General features: G+C 39.2%; 1 long non-coding RNA gene across 1 annotated transcript; it reads right to left on the bottom strand.

The window, feature by feature from the left end:
- Positions 1–21,396: 21,396 nt before the first annotated feature.
- Positions 21,397–24,739, bottom strand: LOC121504037. Its single transcript, XR_005991421.1, has 4 exons — positions 24,602–24,739; positions 24,055–24,362; positions 23,774–23,903; positions 21,397–23,666 (listed from the first exon to the last, which is right to left on the bottom strand). It is a non-coding gene; the product is annotated as an uncharacterized LOC121504037 (long non-coding RNA).
- Positions 24,740–24,750: the final 11 nt, after the last annotated feature.

The following is a 24,750-nucleotide window of genomic DNA, read 5'->3' as shown; positions in this document are numbered from 1 at the left end:
GGATTCTTTGCACTGTCTTGCATACTTTCACATGACGCCAGGGAAACTCCAATGATTTACATACAAAGCTTTTTTTTTTCTTTCTTTTTGCTGCTCTCTGGTGCCACTGTCTTTTAATGACCTTTTCTTTGTTATTGTAATGAAGCTCTGAATCTGTCTGCAGGATACAAAGACACGCCACTGTAGTTTTGATATTGTTGTATTTAAAACTGTTGTGAGGAGTTTAAGCTGGCTATTTAACAGGCTAAAGTTACAAACTCAAATTCCATTAAAGTTGGGACATTGCCAATAAAAACATACTACAGTGATTTGCGAAAGCTTTTCAACCAATATTAGTGGAATAGTAAGACATTCATGATCAAACACTTTTTTGGAAATATACGCAGTTTGATGCCTGCAAATCATTACAAAAAAGTTGGGACAGGAGCTTGTTTACCACTTTGTTACATAAACTATTAAGACTTAAAGCATTTAACAAAACTGACACTAATTTAACTGTGAAGGGTTTCTATTGTTGTATTTCTCTGGCCAAAACCTCCTATCTCCATTTTCATGATTCTAAAATTTTTCTTAAATCAGTGCCATTGGTCATCCTCTACATGTGTGAATGGGTTTTTACAAATTCAAGCCAATAAAATGTGTCAAAGGATGCTGACTGTGACCATTCAGTGTTCAGCTGTTTGAATAAATGCAGCGTTTTCTCCCTTTCCCTGAAAGGTGGTGATTTTTGAGATAGGAGGTTATGGCCTGATAACAGCAGAACGGATACAGAACGGCACATTGCTTGGATCTGGGCAAAACTCAAAGTACATGGTGGCTGGGAAATATCCATTGTGGATATCCTCACTTCATAGCTTTCACCAGGACAGAGGAAGACCGGACAGCCCCTAGCCACTATCCTCTCATCCTCCAGAGTGAATCTTGTGCAGGGCAGTGTAGCGGGTGGAGTTAATATAGTTTCGGCCAATGTTCCATAACATGTTGTACTTTTTTTAAGATGTATTTTTGAGTCAGTCTAGTCTAGTACCCACACTCTTTTACAGTAAAGCCATGAAACTCATGCAATAGTCTTGCTTTAAATAAGCGGGGAAACAATGGATGGAAACACATGTTGCTCCAAAACCTGTATGTATGTACCTCTCAGCATTGATGGTGTTTTCACAGATGTGCAAGTTACCCATGCCATGGGCACCTATATACCCCCATCGTTGCAAGTTTATTTCAAAAACACTTTGAAATGTGGACTTGTCAGACCACAGCACACTTCTGGATGTTGTTGATATATAGTATGGCTTTTACTTTGCATGGTACAGTCTTAATTGACATTGAAACATACTGTGTTAACTGACGTTGGATTTCTGAAGTGTTCCTGGGCCCATTTTCATATATCACAGAATGATGCCAGTTTTTAACACAGTGCCACCTCAGGGATCGAAAATTACTTGCGCTTCATGTTGGCTTTACTGCACTTTTACACATTTTCACACATTTTGAATTTTGCTGATGGAAATAAGGTGGGCTGGCTTGTGATTTGCTGGTTAAGATTTGTGGGCAGTGCCCACAGGAAGCAGTGTCTAAGGCTCACCTACACCCTCAGCGCTTAAAGAATTGACATAGTAGCAACAGCTGCTGCACTGGATGGTTTCTTATAGCTCACTCAGGTCTGGACCAGCCTTTAGTTATGCTACTACATGGCTAAAGCTAAGACTGAGCCAGTCCTAACTACAAACTTTATCACACAGGAAAGTTTCAGGCCTATAGCCCTAAATATAGAGTTATAGTATTAGTGCAAACTGCACTCAATTTATAAGCAGTTACCAACAATTAACAACAATAGCAAAATGTAACCACCATTTGTAACATTATAGCCCAATTATCACACTATGAGTTTTTGTTAATTTTTCATGCTATATTATGCAATCGTTGTTACATTATTAGCTCTTCCAAGGCTAGATGCTGGAATGCAGGGATTTTGATCATGCTCATGCCGGTTTAAAATGACATGACAGTTCTTAACATTAGTTATTAGATTTTTTTATTAGAGCAAAAATAAACATAATAACAAACATGGAAAAAGTCACAAATACCCCAAGCCTGTTAATAGGATTAGATTTTCATTACTCTATGTATCATTCTTTACTGTTTGTTGCCCATGTCCTTTTTCACTTTCTATGTTAACCACATTTCCCAGTCTCTAGTTTAACGATCTTTCTGCACTCTCAGTCTGTAGGTAATCTTCTACATTGCAAGGATGTCTATAATGGGCAGCCCCTGTTTGTGATTTGGTGCGTCAGTCTTTTGCCAGTTCTTAGTGGTAGCTTTCTTTGCTGCTGCAAGGAGGATCTATCCCAAGTATTGACCTCCCAGATCCTTTCAAATGACCCAGGTATAAAACAAGATATCATCAAGGAACAACATAGCTTAGGACTTTACAGAGAACTGAATGTGTACCATCCCAGAAAGATCTCCAAAAGTATGTGTGTTCAGTGTCTATGCTGTTGCATAGTCTCCAACATGGTTGTTGACAGGGACGTCGTAAGGCTGTTTTTGGGGGGCTGAAGCCACGCTAAAATGTTAATCAGCCCCCCTAACAATAATTACAGTTTATTTACTTTTAATCCATGTATTATTATCATCGGTTGCACGCGACGGAGGAACGTGCGTTAAGGCCTGGCTATGCAAACTGATATTCTTCCAAAAGCTAGAGGGCAGTGTCTTCAAGAATCACGTCTGTGACGTGTTTTATGCTATTTTGACATCTGCCATGTCCGCATCTGTAAATATTTCTAGGATGTGTACAGCCAGACGAAAATTGGCCGCACAGGACCCCCACAAAGGGGCGTTTCTTAATATTTGATGTCACGTTCGACACGCGGACACTTGCGTCCTGTCGGATGTGTCAAGCATAAAACAGGCTTTAGAGAGAGCAGAGGAGGTGGTGGTGTCTCTTCAGTAAGCTCATTCATTGAACTGTGCTGTCTTGTGTTCAAACTGAAGCTTCTCATGCCCTCGTTTGAACAAGTTTCTTCAGTCGCTTTCTGCCCATGCTCTCCCACACTGGTATTTTATGATGATCATTGATGATCATACGTGTCGTTAGTCATCAACGACCCTCGCACACACGGATCACGTTGAGATAACATAATATCTAGTGAAACTTTTCAAAACGTGGGTGTTTTACTTGATCTTTAATGTACTGCTAATAATAGATACAGTCAAAAGAGTAGAAACAGGACACCAAAGCTACAGAATGAGGCAGGGTGGAACGATGTGTCTAAAGCCTGATTTATGCTTCTGCCGTTGTTGACCATTCAAAGTTCTGCGTCGAGGGAATGCATCGCTCTGCAATTCAACACCATGACGCTAAGGAGGTGTGGCTGTGTGTGTGTGTGTGGTTTCAGAGGGGTCACATCCGAATCCTTTTTTATCTTTTTTATCACAGGCTCCCATCCCACCTTGGTCACACTGGCGACCGAGGTGGAGCGGGCGTGTTTGGAGTTGGAGCTCATTGATATCGAGGAACAAATTCTTTTGTTGCAAATGTTGAAGCGCAGGCGACAGGGAAGACATTTGCGGAGGTGGTCTGTACGACCACTAAACAAGTCGAGGCTGAGAACGGGTGAATGATGTTTTGAGTGGACCATTCACAGCCCTTGCGGTCCGCGTCACCACAACACATAGTTAGGAGTTTTTGGAGGTGCACATCAGGCTACAGCGTAGGGGTCCGCATCAACACAGAGGGCTACGCGTAGCCATGCCGTCGACGCTATACAGTCATTTTGAGGCCCAGGGCAAAGATCAATATGAGGCCACTCCCCTATAACTAAAAGCATCAGTAATGAGTGGAAAAAAATTAGAAAGCATCTTTTTAAGTTAATAAAGCCACAGAACTACAGTAAATGTCCCAATGTGAGATATAAATACCCAAATAGCCAACCATCATTATTAGTAACATATCCTTTCCTCTAACACTATAGATATTTTATGTGGCCTATTGTCTCCCATCTAATTACAGAATAATCCAACAATTCACTGTTTCATTTATTTCATCTATGGATTTGCTGATCTATGGATCTTCTTACATCCCAGGTTTTGGAATGTGGCTCTCGCTAAAGTATTTTAAGACAATAACACTCTTGGCTAGAACAAGGTTGAGTACCACTACTAAAGACTGTCTTCAGACCGAGAAATATCAGTGACTGGCAGAAATAAGCTAGTTTTATTTGGAAAGCATGAACAGCCTGAAAGAAAAAAGAGAGGAGTAAAATATACATTTTTAGATATTATATAACAAATTTATATTTTACTAAATGCAATAATTGATATGTTTTCCAAAATCGAATTAATGAATTAATTAAGCATTTTTAGGCATGGAGACAAAAATCTGGTGCTCTGCCAAGCATATAGAACCCTTGAGGCTAAGCCCCCCCCTCCCGCCCCGTCTTTCAATCCTAGTGATAGCCCTGGTTGTTGAACAATTGTGTGCTTTTTTTTTGGTAAAATGAAGAATGATTTTTTTTTTTTCCCCACACAAATTTATTCTCCATTGTTGTGACTGTGTAGTGTTTTGATTTCCAACTATCACACCACACTTTCTCTGGGATCTCCTAATTCATTTCTCTTTCCTATTAAAAACTGGCTTTTTTGTTAGGACAAGTGCCTTGTTTTCTTGGTATTTTTTCTGGGTTTATTCTAGCACATTCACGCCCTTTTTTACCAGTACTACAAGCTTCAAGAAAATTTCCAGGCCCCTGTTTTTTTAATTGTAGCTCAACATTTTTGAAGGCTTAAACTCAGGTTAAATATCTCTCACGCTTCTAGATTTCTAGATTTCTTTTGGTTTCTTGCAACAGTTTTAAAACTCCATTGGCTCGGTTGTTACTGTCCATTGTTACCCTAATTTGCTAATTGCCTAGCAGTCTCTCTATTTTAAATTGTAACATTGCATCAAACTTCCTTAAAAACTATTTTGGTTTATCAACAGTTATTTAGTATTTGTAACTAAAACCTACAAGAGCTTTCTTGAAATGTGTGACGTCAAGCAACATCCTGTCCTTGTTGCACAATAACAAACCTTCCTCTGCTGACTAAACGGTCAGTTAACTGTGATCTACCTTTATCAGTCCTCATCCATTGTGATACTCCCTTTAGCCTTTGTCTCCCTCTATAAAAACCAGTGTTTTTGCTCTGGCCTGCCATTTCAAAGAGGACTCTCTGGTCCTGACAAAGCGCAGAGCCAGCAGGGCCCTCATGAATGACAGTCGAGCAGGATCACTTGGTATTTACTGCTGAAGAGGCTGAGTGCATAAGCCAAGAGACTGATTGTTGTTGTGTTTGCCTTTACTAATTGGCTGGAAGGCAGTGAGCTGCTGATACCATTCAGAGGAAAAACAGTGATCAGAGGAGAATGAGAAAAGAGAACGAGGAGGAGGAGTGGAAACTGCAGATTAAAAAATGCACGCTTGGTTGGCGTTCTGAGGGCTGATGAGAGCATTCAGATTAGAAGGACGTGCCAGACATGCGGTCAAATCTTGTTTATTCAAAACTGAATTACACTGTGTGTATTCCCACATGGACAATGAGGTCATGACCCACCTAATCTCCAACTTTGTGTACAATGTTGACGTCTTTATAACATGTATCAAGCAGGAGATGACTGATTAAAAGCAGGTTTATTTAAGGAGCATCTACAATCCAATGGGGTCTCTTGTCCGTCACAGAAACCTCAGAGACAAGGAGCAGAGAGAGCTGGTTCAGTCTAACCATGGGTACTTGTCTACTTAGTAATTAGGGCAAGCTGTGGGGAGACTTGGCCTAAACGCTCAACCACAATGTCTTCCTCCTTGGTGGAAGAAGACGATGGGGAATAGCAGAGGGGGGATCTGTGAGCGCTGAACATTTTGCTGCAAGGGCAGAAAAGTAGCCATTCCTGTGATGTGTGGCGAAAAATGGGGGCAAGCCACAGGTCTAAATGGGATGTAGTGTATGTACAATAAGTGTGTGTGTCACAAGTGGACCAAAGGCATGCATCAGTTCAGTTTTTGCTGACAAGAGCTGCCCCCAAAACAGAAACACTACTCATCAGCTTTTAGGTCAGAGGGAGCCCAAATTGAGTGTGTGACATGCAGCTGAGAGCAAGACAGCAGAAAGAGGAGGGAGGGAGGGAGGTGGGCTAAAAATCAATGGGATAGCCAAAAAGTGGGGCTCTCAAATGGTCATGCTTGAAACCAGTATTCACAGTGAATTTCCGGCCGCAGTGCCATGCCTAAGTCCCCTTGATTATTTTCTGGTTCAGGGGTTGCCGCATTTCAAAGGCTCCTCTCTGCCCACGTCTGTGATTTGGTCTTGTTAAGAGGTCTATATTTCAGCAGACAAAACACACGAAAAAACCCAAAGGAAAATTGAAAGTGACAATCAGTCACACAGAGTCTTCAGTCTTCCATTCATGGTGTGGACCTGGGCGCTCGGCGGCATGGAGCAGGCTGATATTTGAGTGTTATTTTGGAATAGAACGTTGAATTTACAGAGTGACAGGGAAAGTTTGAACTCCTTTAAAGCAGAAAATTGGTAAGGGTTGGTTTCTTCAACACTGTGTAGGTCTTTGTCCTCTTTAAAGATGCTTCAGTGGAAGTGCACAATCATCCTCTGTTCAATGAAAGGCTCCCAAACCAAATTGACACGATGTGAGTCAGAGCTTTTTGTATGAAGAAGATGCTTTGTGATTTAAATCTGAAAGATATCCAGAATCCGATCTTGGCCGTTTGCAGGCAGACATGATTACTTGCAGATCACATAAAATGTTTTTGTTTGTTGGTATAAACCAAAAGATGACTTCAAGAACATTTAATCCATCCTGTTATGTGCACAAAGAAAATGTGGGATATCCTGTAGTTTTGATTACAGATTTAGTAAACAGTGGTTTTAACACAGTTTTTTCTTTATGATATTATCAATGATGTTTCTCAGGAGGGAGTACCGCACTGTGGAATGATCCCTATATTTTTTTATTTTGGACAAAAAGGATGACACTAACAGTATAACAAAATTGAAGTTCAAAAGCATGTGTTGATTGGTTTCATTAAATTGACTGTGCTACACAGCCATTCCAATAAGGTGTACTGTATTACGCACAGCCTGTGAAAAAAACAAAAAAAAAAAAACTGAAACTAAAAGCTTCTGCCCAGTTTGCTGGCAGATTGTGAGCAAATGAAAAAGCTGTAGAGGTTATCACTACGGTAATTCTGTTATCAGGCAGCAGATTCACAGTGCCTGCAAAAAGTATTCCCCCTTTGATGTTTTACTCTGTTATAGATTTTATAAATCAAATATCAATAGTGTGGATGCTCAGCATCCCCACTAATCATGGTCAATAAAATTTGCCTATTTTGACAAAAAAAAAAAAAAAACATGCAAAAAGCTGTAATGTCAATGTGAAACCAGATTTCTACAAGGTAATGTCAAAAACAAAAACACGTAATTTAAATCACCGCAAAAATATTACTCCCCTTTAAAATGATGGGCTTAAATCAACAGAGGTCCAGCCTACTGGTTCTAGTTGTCCCACAATTAATGAAATGAGGATCACCCAAGTGCAGTGAATGTGTCTCAAGTAATTGTAGTATCAGTATTCCTGGCTACCATTAAACCATGATGATAAAATAACACTCCAAGCAGCTCAGAGAAAAGGTTTTTGAAACTTATAAGTCAGGAGATGGATTCTAAAAAAATCTAGTTCAATGAACATCTCCAGAGTTCAGTTAAATCCATCATCATGTAATGTAAGAAATATGGCACATCTCAATCTGCATGGATGAGGCTGTCCTCACAAACTGAGTGACTGTGCAAGAAGGAGACTAGTAACATAGGCCGCCAAGACACCAAGGCAAGAGATGGGAGGGACTCTGAACCTGACAAAAGTTGTCTGGGTTCTTCGCCAGTCAAAGCTTTGTGGGAGAGTGGCACGTTGAGAAAAACTCATTAAATCTTGCCTAGAGTTCACCAAAAGGGCATGTGGGAGGCTCCATGGTCAAGTGAAAGAAAGTTCTTTGGTTTGATGAGACCAAAACTATGCTTTTTGGCCGTCAGACAAGATGCTATGTTTGGTCAACACCATACATGGCACATCACTATAAATACAACATCCCCTCTGTGACGCATGGTGGTGGCAGCATCATGCTGCGGGGATGTTTCTTGGCAGCTGGCCCTGGAAGGCTTGTGTAGTTAAAGGATAAAATGAGTGCGGCAAAACATAGAAAATCTTGGAGAAGAATCTCATTCAGTCTGCAAGAGAACTCTGGCTTGGGGAAAGATTTTGTTTTTCCATCAAGAAAATTACCCAAAGCATATAGGTCCTATCAAAATAAAGGCAAAAGCCCAAAAACTAAGAAAGGAAAAAAAGAAAAAAGGTAACATGCAGTACCATTTAATAAATATTGCAAGTAGTAACCCATTATAGTCCAAATATGTGGAATACTTAGCATAGTATGTGTATGTGCCATGGTTGAAGTTCATGGCAGAAAAGTAATAAATCACTTGAAGACTAATAAAATATTGACGAAACATTATCCATTGGTTAATCTCCTGCAGGGCATATAAAGTTAAAAGGGAAGCCTTCAAATGGGGGACTGACTATCTGTTTCACATGGTCCCTGTCGCTGTTCTTGGTGCACCAAACTGCCCCTCCTCCCTCCCTGTCATGAGACATGAAAGAGTGAGCCTCATAATAAAATGGAATAAACCATCCTCCAAGGTTGAATTATTGTAATTACATGTAATTGAGTGTTTGGCGGCAAAACCATTTCCTCCTCAGATCCTGTGTGTACTTTTTGAAAATCACGATGACTTTGTTCTTGGCCCCGGCCACCGATTGACCTTCTCCAATTGCAGCCTTTCCTGAACGCCTGTGACATGAGACAGAGTGGGACCTGGAGGGGGAGCGGTGCTGCGTGCTACGTTGTCACAAGATGAGTTACTCTCCACCAGTTCCATATGGTTTCAGTCATCTGTTGGGCTCATTTCTCTCTTTCCCCCTTTTCTTTTCTGCCTATTTATAAATATGCGAAGCTATTCAGGCCTTGGCTGGAGCCTGGGGTTAAAAATGGGAGAAACCAACAGAGACACTAACTGGTTCACAGTTCACTGAGGTTGGTTTCTTCAGGGGCAGGAGTGCATGTCTGTACTGTTGGGTACTGTATATGGTGGTGGCTATTGTTATCAAAAAGATGAGTTTTTGGTTGAAGTTGTTGGTCAATTAAAATGTTGTGTGAGTCCTGAGGACAAAATACTGTGCCTCATTAAAATCATTGATTTGACTCTAACTTTTGAAGAAGACGCCAAGATATTTGAAGTGCTTCACCTGAGGCAGAGACTCATTCCCCACCTAAGGGAGCAATCCACTGTATTTTGGCAGAGAACCATGGCCTCAGACTTGGAGGTGCTGACCCTTGTCGCGACTGCTTCACTCACAGTTGCAGTACAAAACTTGAATAACGGAAAAGCTTCAAGTGGCATGAATAGAAAACAGATCTGCCCATTTTACCCACTGCAACTATCTTTTGACTTCCACTGTAGCATCTCTTCCTCCAGTTACTGCAACATTCTCACGCAGAACAAATGACAACTGATATGATGAGCATTAAGAGACAACTTGATTTATGCACAAAGTCACGCCTCATTACTTGAAACTTAGAGAGACTGAGACCACACTATGGCATCCACTGAAGGACAGTCTGGAAGTACAAGGCCCATGTTTTAATGTAGAGTAAGGTGAAAAATGAGGGAGAAATGTACTTAAAAGTACACTTCTGCATTCATGCCGGAAGCTGTCCCAGAATGCTCTAGGATCCAAGGATGTTCATGCAGTCTTGCATCACTTCCAGCAATCCCACAGAAGTGAACTCCTCACTCTCTATGAGCAACTTATGAATGAAAACAAACATCAGTGTTCTGTTTAGTAAGTATGCCTGATCAGGTACAGGAAGTTTTCAGGAGTTTGTGTTTTTGTGACAATGACCTTTGTAAGGCGCTTACATTTACTGTTCTACCACATGACTTTTGACTTGCACCAGGGGTGTCCAAACTATGGCCCATATTTGGGACATTATTGATTGGCTCCCCAAAAATGTTCTAAATTAAATTAAATATGGCCCTCATTAGACCATCAAGCTTATGCTACACTGTATTATTCTTCTTAGTAGCAGCACATGGCAGTGCCACCATGCTAATACTGTAAACAAACATTTTGACAAGAACTCATCGTTTTTTGTTTTGTTTTGTTTTTTCAGAACTAAATTGTGATGACACTATAAATAGTTAAAATGTTGGCAACCAAAATAATAAAGATTGATTTATAACACCCTAATGGTTAAAGCAGCAAATAGCAGCACCAATGATGTTCGAGGGGCGGGGCCAGTGGAAGCCAGAGCTGACTAGGCCCCTTGAAATCTGATTGGCCTCCCCAAAATCCTTCAAATGTTTGGCCATTTGCCTTGTCAGCCATCAACAAGCAATTTAAGCATACACAGTCACTGAGCATATCTTAACCAACATTAGTTTGGTTTTAACAACTTCAATATCCAGGTGAGATATATAAAAGTTGCCCCACCATCCTCATGTATTTCTGTACGTGGTCCCCAATGGAAAAAGCTTGGACACCACTGTCTTGCACATTATAGTATCTCTCTCAACATCTTACTTTGGATGAGGCCCATGATTCTCGGAATCATTTCAAACTCAAACTTAGATTTTCATCATTACATCTGCCCAGTGAGGATGAGGCAATCTTCTGACCAATGACCTCCTCCTTAAAAGCATCCATGAAGCTTTTCTACCCCTAAAAGACCATTGTGTCAGTGTGCCTATACTCATCTCTGTCAGCTTTGTCAGCTCCTAATCGGGAAACTGAACAGTAATTGCACAAAATGTTTTTTAAGATTCCCGATGACTGTGTTCAGATTTAGCTCATAGGGTGCAGCTCTGTCACTGTCTACTATAACACTGAGGAAGCAACATGATTAACTCTGACATGCTGACTTAATAATTCACCAAGCCCATAAGTTATATTTCTACCGTAAAAGCATGTGACTCTTTAATCAAGACTCTGTGGTTTTTCTAGGTTGTACAGATTACACGAAAAATTTGAGCTGAGAAAGAGTCATTTCATTTATTTTAAATGAATGAGCTATTCTGCTTGCAGTGTTACAGTTACATAGCCCAAACTGAAAGCCCAAAACTTTGGTTATGTGCTGTTAAAAATGTTTATAGTTATGATGATGTTATACAAAAGTAATGAGCATTGCAAGGGGTTATTATATTTAACAGTAAGAGGTAAAATAATCTTAATGAAGCGTTATTTGACTTCTGAATATAACCTTGATCATATAAATAAAATTTCCCATGCATTACAGTGGAGAAGCTGTAATTCTAGTTCTCACAGCCGATTTGTCAGTGGGTCTCTGCTCTCCCCCGTGATTACATGGACTCCAGCTCAAACATAAGTTGCTATTGGGAATGTCAGGTTGCCATTTACTTATGATTGGCTGATGAAAGGTATAATTTGGGACTGCCAAGACAGCAACTTCAAAAGCTTCCAATGCCACATTAGGTTGGAATGTGAAAGCTGTCCAGGCAAGAAATGATCCAATTTTCTACTGGCTTTAATTACAAAGAGGATCCCCTTTCATTGGTGGGGCAATTGCTGTCCATTTCTGAAGAGCATTGTGGAAAATGATCAAGTCAAGCATAGCCAGAATGCTGAAATCTGGACTGTCTTAGTGTGACCGTGACATGGTTATATATGAAACTCACATATCCACAGTCTGAAAAATGACCTCAAAACAAATAGTAACAAAAAACCAAGTGACTCTGTTGCGCCAGACGGAGCTCATGATGGCTAAAGTCCAATCACTCAATGTCCAAAAAGTAGTTTCCTTAATAACCATTTGGTTTGTGTTGTGGTGACGCTAAGACAAAATAAAATAAGTGGATAAAAGGTTATGCGCCTTTTACTGTCTCTTTGGAAATTTTCCTTTCCTTGGCTTTAACCACGCCAACAAAATAAAAGCATAAATTGTGTTTAATCCCTGGAGCAGAGACATTATGCCTGAAGCCTGTTGGTAATGGACTATGCCCTTTCTAATCTAAATAAAGCTAAGCGTTTGTAACAGCAGCTGCATTATGGAAAATCCAATTTGTGATTGCAACATCTGTACTGAACTCATGGGTCGCTCTTTGCAAGTCCAAGCAGCTAAGCTGCATGTCTTTTCCACCATTGCCATTCCAGGAAACTAACATGCACATGACCTTGCATGCAATAATAATGATTCAAATGCAAAAACTGGGCCATGGTTTTTATGGGGTACAAAGAATTAGCACATAGATATTCTCCAGCATGCAAATGTAAGCATGCAGTAAAAAACCCAGCAATAATGTTTAAAACATGTTGACATGCACATACAAACATACAACCATTCAAAGTCCATACGAGAGCATTGATAATGACGATATTATTGTTTTAGTTCTTGATGAAATTCAATTTTATGTGCCACTGAATGTTGTATTTCTTATAGAATGTTATGTAGTAATAAATTCAACTTTGAGACTCTTTACACTGGTTTTTAAACATCTCAGTCCAACAGTGATTTCTATGTGACATCCAAAGACCAAAGTATCACTAAAAGGTTTTTATGTAGTTATTCTTAATTCCTGGCATCCCTTACAGTGAGTCCTCTTCCAGCTTTTGATTACATTTTCCCATAAGATTGCAATGAAAAATTACATTACCAGTAAAAAGGAAATAGGGGGTGCAGACCCAGATAGTAAAATGTGATTGGACCAGACATGGCCCAGATGTACTCCAATTTTTGGTCCATACTGGGGAAACAGGTCCACCCCAGTGTCTTTCTGCACAATGGGCCTAATCTGGTGTGGATTCATATGATGGTTCTGTTACATTTTGAACTAGAACAGGTCCAGATAAATGGAAACCAAGTTCATTTTTGGCCTAAATTTGGTGAAAAACTGTCCCAGCCTGTGCCAGCTTTGAATTTGATCTTGACCAAATAGTGCCAGCTTTGAGCTAGATTTTGGGACGAATAGAACCAGCTGTAGTCGGGTCTGGGCCAAATGTTTTCTGAAAAAAGAAACAGACCAATCCTATGGCTGATTGGTGGGCGCCACCATCTTGAGCATTACTGCGGTGGAACCGCGGTGTCCACTACCACCTGCTGACTTGACTCTCGTAGCTGACTGACCTCCATAATTCCACTCATATACAACTAATGGACATAAACAGCATTAAAAGCAATAACAGACACAAACACAAACACTGTGATCCAGTGTCACGTCAAGGCTGGAGCCACATATTTCTGCACAAAACCCGACCTGAGTCCAAAACAGTAAAATCCAAACTGAACCTTAATCTGAGCTGTCCATCCTGTCATTACAGCCTGTCCTTTAACACAGATTACACATGACCGGAATTTGAAAATGACTGAGAAAAGTCACTATTTTATTTATTTGCATGTAAGTCAAGTAAAAAACAGTGTAAAGTGTGACCATCTGTTCCTTACATATGCCCTTTGTTGCGTTTCACACATTTAACAACATGTAGCTTCACGTTAGCTCCCGTTTAGCCCTTAGAACAGTCAAATATCTTCCACAAAAAACACCAAATTGTTAAACCAAACAGCTAACCAGCAGCAGGTTAATGTCAGACACTGTGCTAAAACTTCGCCTTTTAAATGAACTTTGTTGCTTACCGAGTTGACGATTTTGATCCTCATAAGCTGATAAATTCAGCTGCAACCACTTTCAGCTTACAACTTTAAAATCCAGCTATCCTTGTTCTTGGAATAGTTGAGGAAAAAACATCCCTGTTGATAGTTTAGTGTTGTCCTCTTCTTGTTTCTCCATCCAGCAGCTGAAGTTATGTCTTCACTGCTGTTAGCCTAACCTTTCAAAGCAGATGGATACGCCCGTTTTCTTGTTTCTCACTGGCGAATCCATCTTGCAAAGCTCCTGTCTTGGGCCTGGTTCGTAAGTGACAGGACCAATCAGCTATGAGGGGCAGTACTTTCAAGCGCAGCGGAGTCGTGAAGTTTAGCGTGGTTGCTGCTAAAGTGCCGGTTTTATCAGAACTTTATGGCATTTCTTCATTAAAAGAAGAACAAAGAACAGCAGTGAGTTGTTATCTTTTCAAAAACGTCAAAAGTCATGTACTTACATGTCTATAGTCGCCATTGTTCACGTTATTCCTCAGTAGCTGCGCACCTCAGTTGCAGCTACATCACGTGTTTTGTTGCTCTGATTGGCCTGTAAAGATGTGACAGAACGTTCATCCAATCACACTCCGAGTTTTTTTCAAATCCGCTGCCCTTTCCCAAATGCTTAGTATTGAATTCTTTCCATCCATCTGGCGTGTCAGGTTACTGTTAGCCTGGATAGCCCTGATCATGCTAACCAGCTTCATGTAAACAAGTCCGTGCTGTACTCCGCAGCCAAAAAGATCTGTTCTTTCCTGTGTGACTCTAATCTGTTTTAAATACAGTCCCATATTTTTGAGAATTGGCCACAGGTGGATTTACCTACTCTTTAAGTCCAATATAGTATAATCCCTGGGTCTAGCCCAGTCTCCTCACTCAGCTGCTACTTCTTCATGTTTGTGTTGCTAAGCTGTCTTCAATCCTCTGTATTTCTGCTTCATTATTCGCTGCATCCTTGACTGATTCAAAATCCTGCCATACTGCCGATTATCCTGCATAGAGTTTTGTCTGTCAATTCCCCACTAGTTCTGCCGATGTCATAAATATTTAACTAGCCATGTGCAGCTGACGTAGATCAATAAACCTGAGCACTGAGCAGGAAGGAGTATGCTCTCACAAAAAATGTAGGTCATAGAAAAATGACTTTTAGTTTATATTAGAACTAGCCAACCCTTAACTAATTCTTCTTTAGAAGATAAAATATAAAATATGTAATTATTTGCCATTTATTTAGCAATTGGCATATTTTCCAACTGGACATGTTGGCCACTCATACCTTTATCTGCTTGGCAGTTACGTGTCATAATGTCCGAAAAAACGATGTCGGCTCACATAAACCCAGCGTCTGTAAAAAAAAGATTAAAGGCGGTTTAATGACATTCTATTCAAATTAATTAGCGTAATAATATAAAAATGTATGTATACATATGTACTAGCAAAAACATTTATTTTTTAATAGTCGCTCATTACGTACATATCTTAAGTTTTTGATCATTTTTAAATCAGCTGTGAATCCATATGTTGTTTACCACGTCCTCTAACTTGTTGGGTAAAATAAAGTTAAATTGAAAGTCATGGCAAAAGAAGAAACGTTCACTTTACAAGTCAACTTTCATTAGAATGCATGGCTTAACTGGCGAGAGTCCACCACAGTAATGGCGGCTAGTCAACTTCCATTGTTTCTCCGGATTCGTCTTTAGCAGTCATTTGGCCTAGATCCATCTTTCAGAAAATGTGTGCTGAAACAAGCCGTTCTCAGATTTTCCCCTCATGATGTCATGTGTGAAGTTTGCAGCACGCCCAGATTCGGTGGGCCCTCCCCGCTTGGAAGAAAGTTCTGCCCTCCTCTCCTGATTCTCTTCTCAGCTGAGGATCAGTAGAGCCACACCCATTAAGCTACATCCATGTCCTGAGAGGAGCGAAGTCAGACAGCTCAATAACATTCAAAACCACAGACACAGAAACAGCTTGTTCTAAGCAGGGCTGAAACAGAGGTGTGTGTTTTTGGAGTGTTTTTTCAACAACAAACTTCACAGGCATGTTTTGGGGACCTTTGAGACCAATATAAACTTGTCTTTAAAGGGTAAAATATGGGACCTTTAATTTATTTTGCATGAATAAAAACACTAGATTTGTGTATTTCAAAACATTAAAATATATTGGCGGCTTTTGTCATACAATGTAGTCTGTGTGGTGATGTTATCAAGCTGCATTGTTCTTTTGACATTTTTGGAGTGTGAACAAAAAACAAGATACTCTCAGAAGTTAAACAGTCCAAGCACAACATAGAGAACAAGTTTCACATGATATCAGTGTTTACCATGATATTAGCAAAGAGAAAAAGAGTTTTCACCTTCCACAGATGTGTAAGATTTCTATTTTATTTTGACAATCCAGGCCACTTAAGACATTACTGTTGATAAGCAGCGTCTACATACCTTACATGGTATTGATGCCATGTTACATCTTTCTCGCTTTTTAACATATAAAGAATTATTTTCTTTTCTTTGGAAAAAAGAAATTTACTGAGCAACTAAACTTGTTGCTGTAGGCCAAACCAAGTGTAAATCAAGTTTGCAAGTTTCACCATCACTGTGTTTTTTAACCATATATAGCCATGTAAAGATGCCTTACCTCATCTCTGCTCTTTTACAAACAGCTGTGTTTAAAAGAGTAAACTGTATTCGTCAGTGTGCATCTTTCTTTCACGTGCTTCCAAAAAATGCACACTGACGAATTCAAGATCTTAAGTTTTCACTCTGCTGCTCTAACCTGACATAAAGCAAAAAAATAAAAAATAAAAATAAAAAAATAACACCCAGATGATTAGGAACAGAGTCAAAAACTAAAAAGTATCTTCTTTTCTTGGCCCTTAAAGACTTCTTCTACTTGTCTCAGTGACATAATGCCAACCAAAGCAAACTAGATGAGTTAATTCAGGCCAACGCCTCGGCCTGTACCCCCACCTGTCAAATCCTGTCAGAGCATATGTCATGAGTAGAAGGAAACCATGAAAAGGGACCTTTCTCACACATTTGGTACATGTCCAGAGGCTTATTTGTAAGCCTGCAGGGTGTGGCAGGTAAACCTCCACCTCAAAGAGAACAGCTCCCTCCCATGTAATTGGCTCCATCAGATCAGGCTGCATGACATTCCTGTAGACTGTTTCAAGTGACGACTGCCAAAAGACAGAGCTAACTGCCATCAAAGGAGACTATCTCCAATCTGCTGGTGCTTAATGGCATATCATGGTGTCATTAGCTCAGGTTTCAGGCGACACCCTGCTAATGATTTATTCTAACAGAAAATACAGCTCACTGAGGGACACAGCCAAGTAAAATCAAACATTAAACCTCAGATTAATTGGCCACAACATGCATAAAAAGCACTCATACTGAACAGAGAGTACTTACCCCAGTCAGAGATCTCTTTATCAGAGCTGGGGCCGTTCTAGCGAGTCGAAGGAAGGATGCATCCTCAGGCAAAGCAGAGATAAGAGCCTTTGATAGAATTAAGCCAATGTCAAACAGCCAGTAGATGAGTTCTGTGAAGATAAAGCGACCAGGACTGACAGGTCTGATAATGGTCCAAACAAAGAGAAAGTGGAGATTAAGGGGTTCCTTTTCAGCCAGTTAAGTGGACTGCCCAGAGGACACTCCAAAACATGGCTCATCTGTCACGGACGGGAGGAATGGATACCATCACTGACGCTTCATCCAGTGGACAGATAGTATCTAGGAATGCACGTAATGCTTGGTCTGACGGGCCATACTTTAGTTTGAAGGATATTATCAAGTCCACTTTATCTGTATTTTTTTCTTTTTACATACTTTCTTTAAAAAATTGCTGACATTCTGAATTTTAGCAACACAGTCGGGCTAAAGACCATTCATCTGAGACGCCATGTTTTTTCCCCCGGAAATCACGTAACTTACCGCTACGATGTATTTCCAGTTTTAGATTTTTTTTTTTTTTTATTCAGCTTAATAAAAAAGCAAAGTCTGGCAGTAACTTTCATGAGAGAACCACATTACAAACATTACAGACTAAGAAACATTTAGTTATTAATTAGGGTCAAAGGTCAGAGGTCTGATCTGGGATTCAGTTATTTTTATTGACCCGTTTTAGAAGTAGTTACATTAATGGTTGCTCACTTTGATTTTGTTAGCTTTAGTTCAAGCTTACATAGATACGCTAGCTAATTTAGTAATTAACTACTAAATGAGCCAATGTTGCTAAGTAAGCTTTAGCAATGTGAGCTTTAGCAATGTGAGCTAAAGCTAACTAAGCTACATAGATAATGTATATACATAGTTTATGTATCCGCTTTGTGAGCTTAGCTTTAGCTATATAGCTACTTTAGCTTTGTAGCTAACATACATAAAGGTCTATTGTCAGCTCAAAATGTTAGCTTATCGTTAGCTAGTACTTAGGCGACAAAGCTAACAACGGACAACTTGAATACACTTTTTTTTTTATGTATGAGGTTTTTTTGATTAAAAGTAAATAACACCCAGTTCATAATCTAGCCAGATTATAAGAATATTGGTACAGGTCAAGTAGGCAGACGGTGCTGCAGAGACTAAAATAAAACAACAAAACACACTGAAAACAACTGTTTTTAGTATAATCTGAGGGAAACTGCACACTTTCATTTTTGAGACAACGCTACGCTGTGAGAAACATCTTTAGATAACATCAGTTGTTGAAATAGTCTAACGGTCTGTCAAACCCTTTTTTCATTTGAACTGAGAACAGTACAAGACATGCTCACAGCAAACTGAATTACAGTGTTTTATACTGCAGCAAGATAAAAGCTAGGAAACTTTGCCGCTCTGTTACACTCCAAATACAAATACATTAATTATTGCAGATGTTTAATGCCTTTTTTGTGCCAAGCTTCTTTAAAGCTGCCCACTCTCCACGGTTAAAGCTGTGAGAGAAAGTGAAAAAATGATGTAAAGTTCATGCTGAGATGGCAGAAAGTAGAGACAGTCCCAGCACTCAACTGTAACACAGTCTGGCACAACACTAACAAAGGAAATGAGCAAACCACATAGCAAATAACAGCCTTTTATTCAACACTCTGGGCCTCACTGCTTACATCTGGGTGCCAACACCAGTCACTTACAAATAAACGGATTTATGAGAAATATTACACACAAATTACTACATTTGTCTAGACAGAACATAATTGTAGCTTTACTTACACTGGCAAGACCAAGTTGAACTTTCATGAATATGTACAGTATAATGGTGTATGTCAAACATTTATGGCTTCCAAATTCGCACTTAGGAGTAAATGGCATGAATCAGCAAATAAACATCTCTCACAGAGTACAACTATACATGAGTTAAGCTTCTCTACCTTATAAACTAAACTAAAGTCCAATTCCTTAAAAAAATAAACAAGATTTCAAGAATTTGAGAACATATTTGTTGTAATTCCACATGGTCTATGGCATTTACCTGTGGAAATATTTCAGGAATGAGAGCTGCTGTTCACAATTCATTTGTTATATGGTTACGTGAGAAAAAGCTCCTCTCATTACAGTATATGAATATCTATAACATCAGCTTTCATCAAAATGTAATTAAATACACAGTTATAGAGGGAAAATTGAATAACAATACTCTTTTATTTTTCAGAAGTTTTAATAAAATATGCCCTTAGGTTAGTTTAGTAATCTTACAGTACATAGAGATTTCTATCATACTGTATTACTGGGATTCATGAGTCTTCATGAAACTATATTGTTTCTCTAAATATACACACACTCTTGATTTGATGCCTGCAACATGTTCCAATAAAGCGGGGACAGGAGCAAGTTTACCCACGTGTTACATCACTCTCTGTAAGAGCCTAGGGACTGAAGACACTAACTACTGAAGCATTAAAGTGGGATTATTTCCTACTCTTGATTGATGTACATCTGAAGTTGCTAAACATTGTAAGGTTTCCATTGCTGTATTTTTTGCTTCATAATGCACCATACATTTTCAGTGGAAAACAGGTCTGGACTGTATGCAGGCCAGTCTGGTATCTGCATTCTTTACTGTGAAGCCATGATGTTGCAACTAGTTCAGAATATATCTTACTGTTCTCTTGCTGCAATAAGCAGGAATGTCCCTGATAAAGATGTTGTCTGGCAGACACATAAGTTGCTCATATGTACCTCTCAGTGTTGATTGTGTATTCATAGATGTGCAAGTTACCCATGTCATGGACACTAATTCATTTCATTTCATTCCATGTATGTGACTCAGACTATGTTCACATAGTATATAGCACAAACAGAACATACAATACAAATAGCAAAAAGACAGCACACTGCGTATATATCACAAAAAGTATTACTTTCTCTGATTGCAACAAAAATATTAGTTTAAACATAGAAGGACAGTTTTGATAATACTTTGGTATAACCTTTCTCAATAACTCAGTATGCTCACATTCTTACACTCAAACAATAAATGGTACTCATCACCTGGACCATCATCATTACAGAGGTTACAGATCCTCTGGTTTCTGTCCAGCCCCTTATATCTCCCAGTGACCATAGGGATCCTGGTGTTGTTCAATCTAAAATTACAGATAGCTTGTCTATACTTTTGATTTCCACATAATGGATAGGCTACTTCTCCAATTTGATCTCTCTCCCACACCGTCACAGATGCTGGCTGGTGAAGTCTGTATCAAGAACAGTCTGGATGATCCTTTTCCTCTCTTACCCAAAGGACAGTCATTATGTCTGAAAACATTTGAAATGTGGACTTGTCAGGCCACAGCAGACTTTTCCACTTTACCTCAGTCAATCTAACATGAGCTCAGGCCCCGTAGTTGGCAGTGATTCAGAGTATTGTTGATATATGGCATTCACTTTGCATGACAGTCTTCACTTACATTTATAGACACAGCAATGTTCTGTGTTAACGGACAATGGTTTTCTACATTGTTCTCAAGCTTCTGTTAAAATGTCCATCACAGAGTGATGCTAGTTTTTAATGCAGTGACGGCTAAGGGATCAAAGGTCATGGACATTCAGTGTTTTCAGCCTTGCCCATCATTTGCAGATATTCCTAAAGTCCCCGATGATTATCTGGACTGTAAACGGTGAAATCCATACATTTCTAGCAACTGCACTTTGAGGGACTTTTTCTTTTTTTTTTTTACTTTTCGACTATTCGTCCATGTAGTAATTTCACAGTCAGAGCCTTTCAAGAGTTGCTCCCTTTATACCAAATAATACTATCACCTGTTATCACTTATCTACCACTGATTGTTTCAGAAGCATTCCACAACATTCCCAGCCTTTCCTTTCCCTTGTCCCAGCTTTTTTGAATGTGTTGCAGGCATCATATTAAGAATATATGGGTATATATTTCTTTTTCTAAAGTTTATTTGTTTGAACATTTAGTATTTTGTCACTTTGTTGTATTCAACTGAATATTGGTTGGAAAGAATTTGCTGGGGTGCAGATGGCCTTGTGGTTTAAGGCGCGCCCACTTCGAATTTGACTTGTGGCACTTTCCTGCATGTCTCTCTCGACCCTGTTTCTGACTCTACCCACTCTCCTCCTCTATCTAAAATAAAGGCACAAAAAGCTCAAAATAAATCTTGAAAAGAATTGCCAGTCAGTGTATTCTGTTTTAATTCACACTTTACAAAAAGTTGTAACATTTTGAAATTGGGGGTTGTGCATCAAATTCTACAGTATTTAGGTGTTTGAAAATGTAAAATTTTGGGCAAAAAAGAAATGTAAATACATTTTTGTAATAAAAAGTTACAATGGTAGATTATTTTTAAAAAACAAAAGTTATCTTTATGACTGAAGCAGGAAAAAAGATTTGCAAACAAAACCATCTTACTGTAGTATGATGGTCATGGGTGTTATAATGCAGAAGACAAAACAATTTTTGTGGCCTATACAAAACTTAATTTTGAAATATTAAAAAAATATTATTTAATATTTAAAAGATTTTGAGGTTTTATTTGGTTGTGATGAACATAATCAGCCTTTATTGTATTTCAAAATGTAGTGTGGTCATTCTCATAACAATATGACTGCCCTACACAGGCAAAGTAATTGTTAAGCCATAACCCAAAACACAGACATAGTATGCTTTAAGGATATTTCACTTTTTCTTAAAGCTTAACACTGACCGCTGGAGCTAAGAACAGAGCATTTCCTTGTTTAAACATCCACACATGCTGAGGCGCTGGTAGCTTGGTGGTTATGTCTGCATGTCCCATGTAGAGAGGCTGTTGTCCACAGATCCAGTCTCTTTGCTTAGATGTCATTCTCCACACTCTCCCCACAGGTTATCCACTGTACTATTTCTAAAATATTCAAGTCTGCAGTTAATATCCTCCTGCATTTAGGCTCTAGTGCATACAATTCACTTTGTGGGATACTGGGGAAGCCCGAGTTCGACACCGGCCTGTGGCATGTTCCTGCATGTCTCTCCCCAGCCCTCTCATCCCTGTTTCTGGTTCTGTCAACTGTCCTCCTCTGTCAATGAAGGTATAAGGAACCCAAATTTAAATCTTTAAAAATAAATAAATAAATAAAAAAAGAATTCTTATGATTTTCCACACTCTACACATGCACACCAGACAGCAGTGAAAACAAGGGTTTAGCCAATGATACTGATTGCTGCAACCTATTAAGTCCCAGGTTCATGGTAATGCACAAAAGAACTCTCTGGTAAGGCATAAAGGTACTCTTGGTATTGTGTCAACATTAGCATTGGTAGTGTTTGCTACTGTACTGATAAAAAAAGCTTAAAGACAGTCCTGTGAGCCATCTAGGTAATATAGCCAAAATAACAGGTATCACAAAAATTGCTGACTTTTATTTAAATGGAGAGAACAGTTGATTTGAGGTGATTCTTAGCATCAGATGTGAACAGGAAGACTTCAATATCCATTCATCCTTCCTCTCATTGCGTATAGATGTTTCTCAGTTTTTCCCGGTTCCCCTCTTTTCCTGCTCTGGTAAACAGATGGTTATTAGCGTTTAAAACAATCCTGTTTTGCTAGACCTCTCTTGGCCAATCATCCTGCTTTTGTCATATTTTAAAATCTGTTCTCCTCTCCCTGCAGTCAGTTTTTATTTCAGTGTGATCCTCCTCAACCTCAGCCACCTCCTTCCCATCTCATCTGTGTCCAGGTTTGGGTTCAGCTCCTCAGAAGTCCACTTCCTATCTCACCACAGTCTCTAGACTTCATAAATAGGGGAATCCTATCCTGCTGTTGGACTTACTACCCCTTTGAGGACATAAACACATCATGGTGGAGTCTATTCGCCAAAGACATTTTACATTCTGTTCTATCCACACTAGTAAAATAAATAATTGCTCACTGGTTTTCAAGTCTCGTCTGATTGAAATATCATTATACTTCACTATCCAAAGAGGAGTTTTGGATTTAACACAAATAATTCAGAGTATTACCAAGAGTTGTGTCGACCAATAGCCACATTTCACAGCAGGCACAAAAAAGGTAAAACAGTTTGCATTCCACAATTTCAGTCCTTTGAAAGCTGCTTTTCCATTTGCTGTTTCATAAGCTTTATTTTTAGAGTATAATATTCTTCCTGCAGCTTTAGGACTGCTTCTTGTCTCCTTAGCACACTCAGTTCCAAATCCATCCGCTCCTGCAGAGTTGTGCAGTGTGCGGCAGGTGTTGATCTAGGATCTGAATGTTCTGCCGAAGCGGTAAAACCAGCAGCACGAGGAGTGCCAAACTGCGATGCAACTGAGTTGGATATGTCCGGAAAAATAAGAACTTTTTGTTCTGGTGGAGAGATGGATGCTTCCTCATATGCAGGGATCTGAAGATCTGTGTGAGAATCGGAGTTTATGAAGTGTGACTCCATCATGTGGCCATTTCCATTTTCATCACTGCTGGAGAAAAAGAGTGAATATTTGAAAAATGTTTGCATTCATCTCAAAACATAAGGGATCTGAATGCTACAAACTATTTTTAAGAATTTATTTGAAAGTGTGACCTGTTGTGTTGAGTTTGCATCATCTCTGAAACTGAAGAGTCCTCTCTATCTTGTTGCAACATGTTTGATAGATTCATTACAGATACCACAACTCGGGTTACAGTACTTAACTCTGTGAGGGACACATCTTCTGTGAAAAGAAAGGAATAAACAATTCATGCTTTGATTTAAAAAAAAAAATCTTAAGGTTAAAAAAGGTTGCCTGTTTGTTATTGTTAATTTAATGACACAGATATAATCACTTTTTTTTTTTTTACTCATAAGTGGTAAATTATCCTCACCTGTACTTGATTGTTTTTTCTGTCGTCTGATCTCCTCCCTTGACTTTGCCAGCAGATTTTCCCACTTTTTGTTACAGTCTGAAACTGTGCGCTGGATATGTGGAAAGGCAGCATTAATAGCTTGGGCAATTTCCTCCCAAGCTTGTCTTTTATCCTGTATCGAAACTCCAGCGCTGCACTTTGCTTTAATTATTCCTTTTCTCTCATGCATTAACTGAGCAAGAAGAAGACACTCCTGGTCCGTCCAGTTAGGTCTTCGCTTTCTGCTTGACATTCCCCCAAGAAGTTGCTGGGGCATTTTTTTTTTTCTGAAAAAAACAAAACAACAAAAAAACAAGTGAATAACTATTTATTATGTATGTGCACCTTTTGGTCTTTATTACATTACAGCAAAACAATTAAGTGCAGAAAACTGAACAACAATACAACAAAACAAAACAACAAAATACATGATCACACATAAATAAGGTAGAGACTTATATTTAAGTTTTTCTCAACTTAAGTCATTGTGTTTAAGAGGTTCTTCAAATTTTATGATTTTCGCTACCTGCAGATCAGTCAAGGCGAAGAGTAATTTGATTCCAGGTCAGACACTTAAAGAATGTAAAAAAACAATGTGCAGGACACGCTGAATTAAACATTTACTGAAAAAACCTCAAGGCAAAACGTAAGGCTTTCTTCTCCGTCTCAGGGAAA

Source organism: Cheilinus undulatus, linkage group 3 (genome assembly GCF_018320785.1).
Source record: "Cheilinus undulatus linkage group 3, ASM1832078v1, whole genome shotgun sequence".
Lineage (NCBI taxonomy): Eukaryota > Metazoa > Chordata > Actinopteri > Labriformes > Labridae > Cheilinus > Cheilinus undulatus.
Note: the sequence above shows the minus strand (reverse complement) of the source record. Positions and strands in the feature narration are given on the sequence as shown.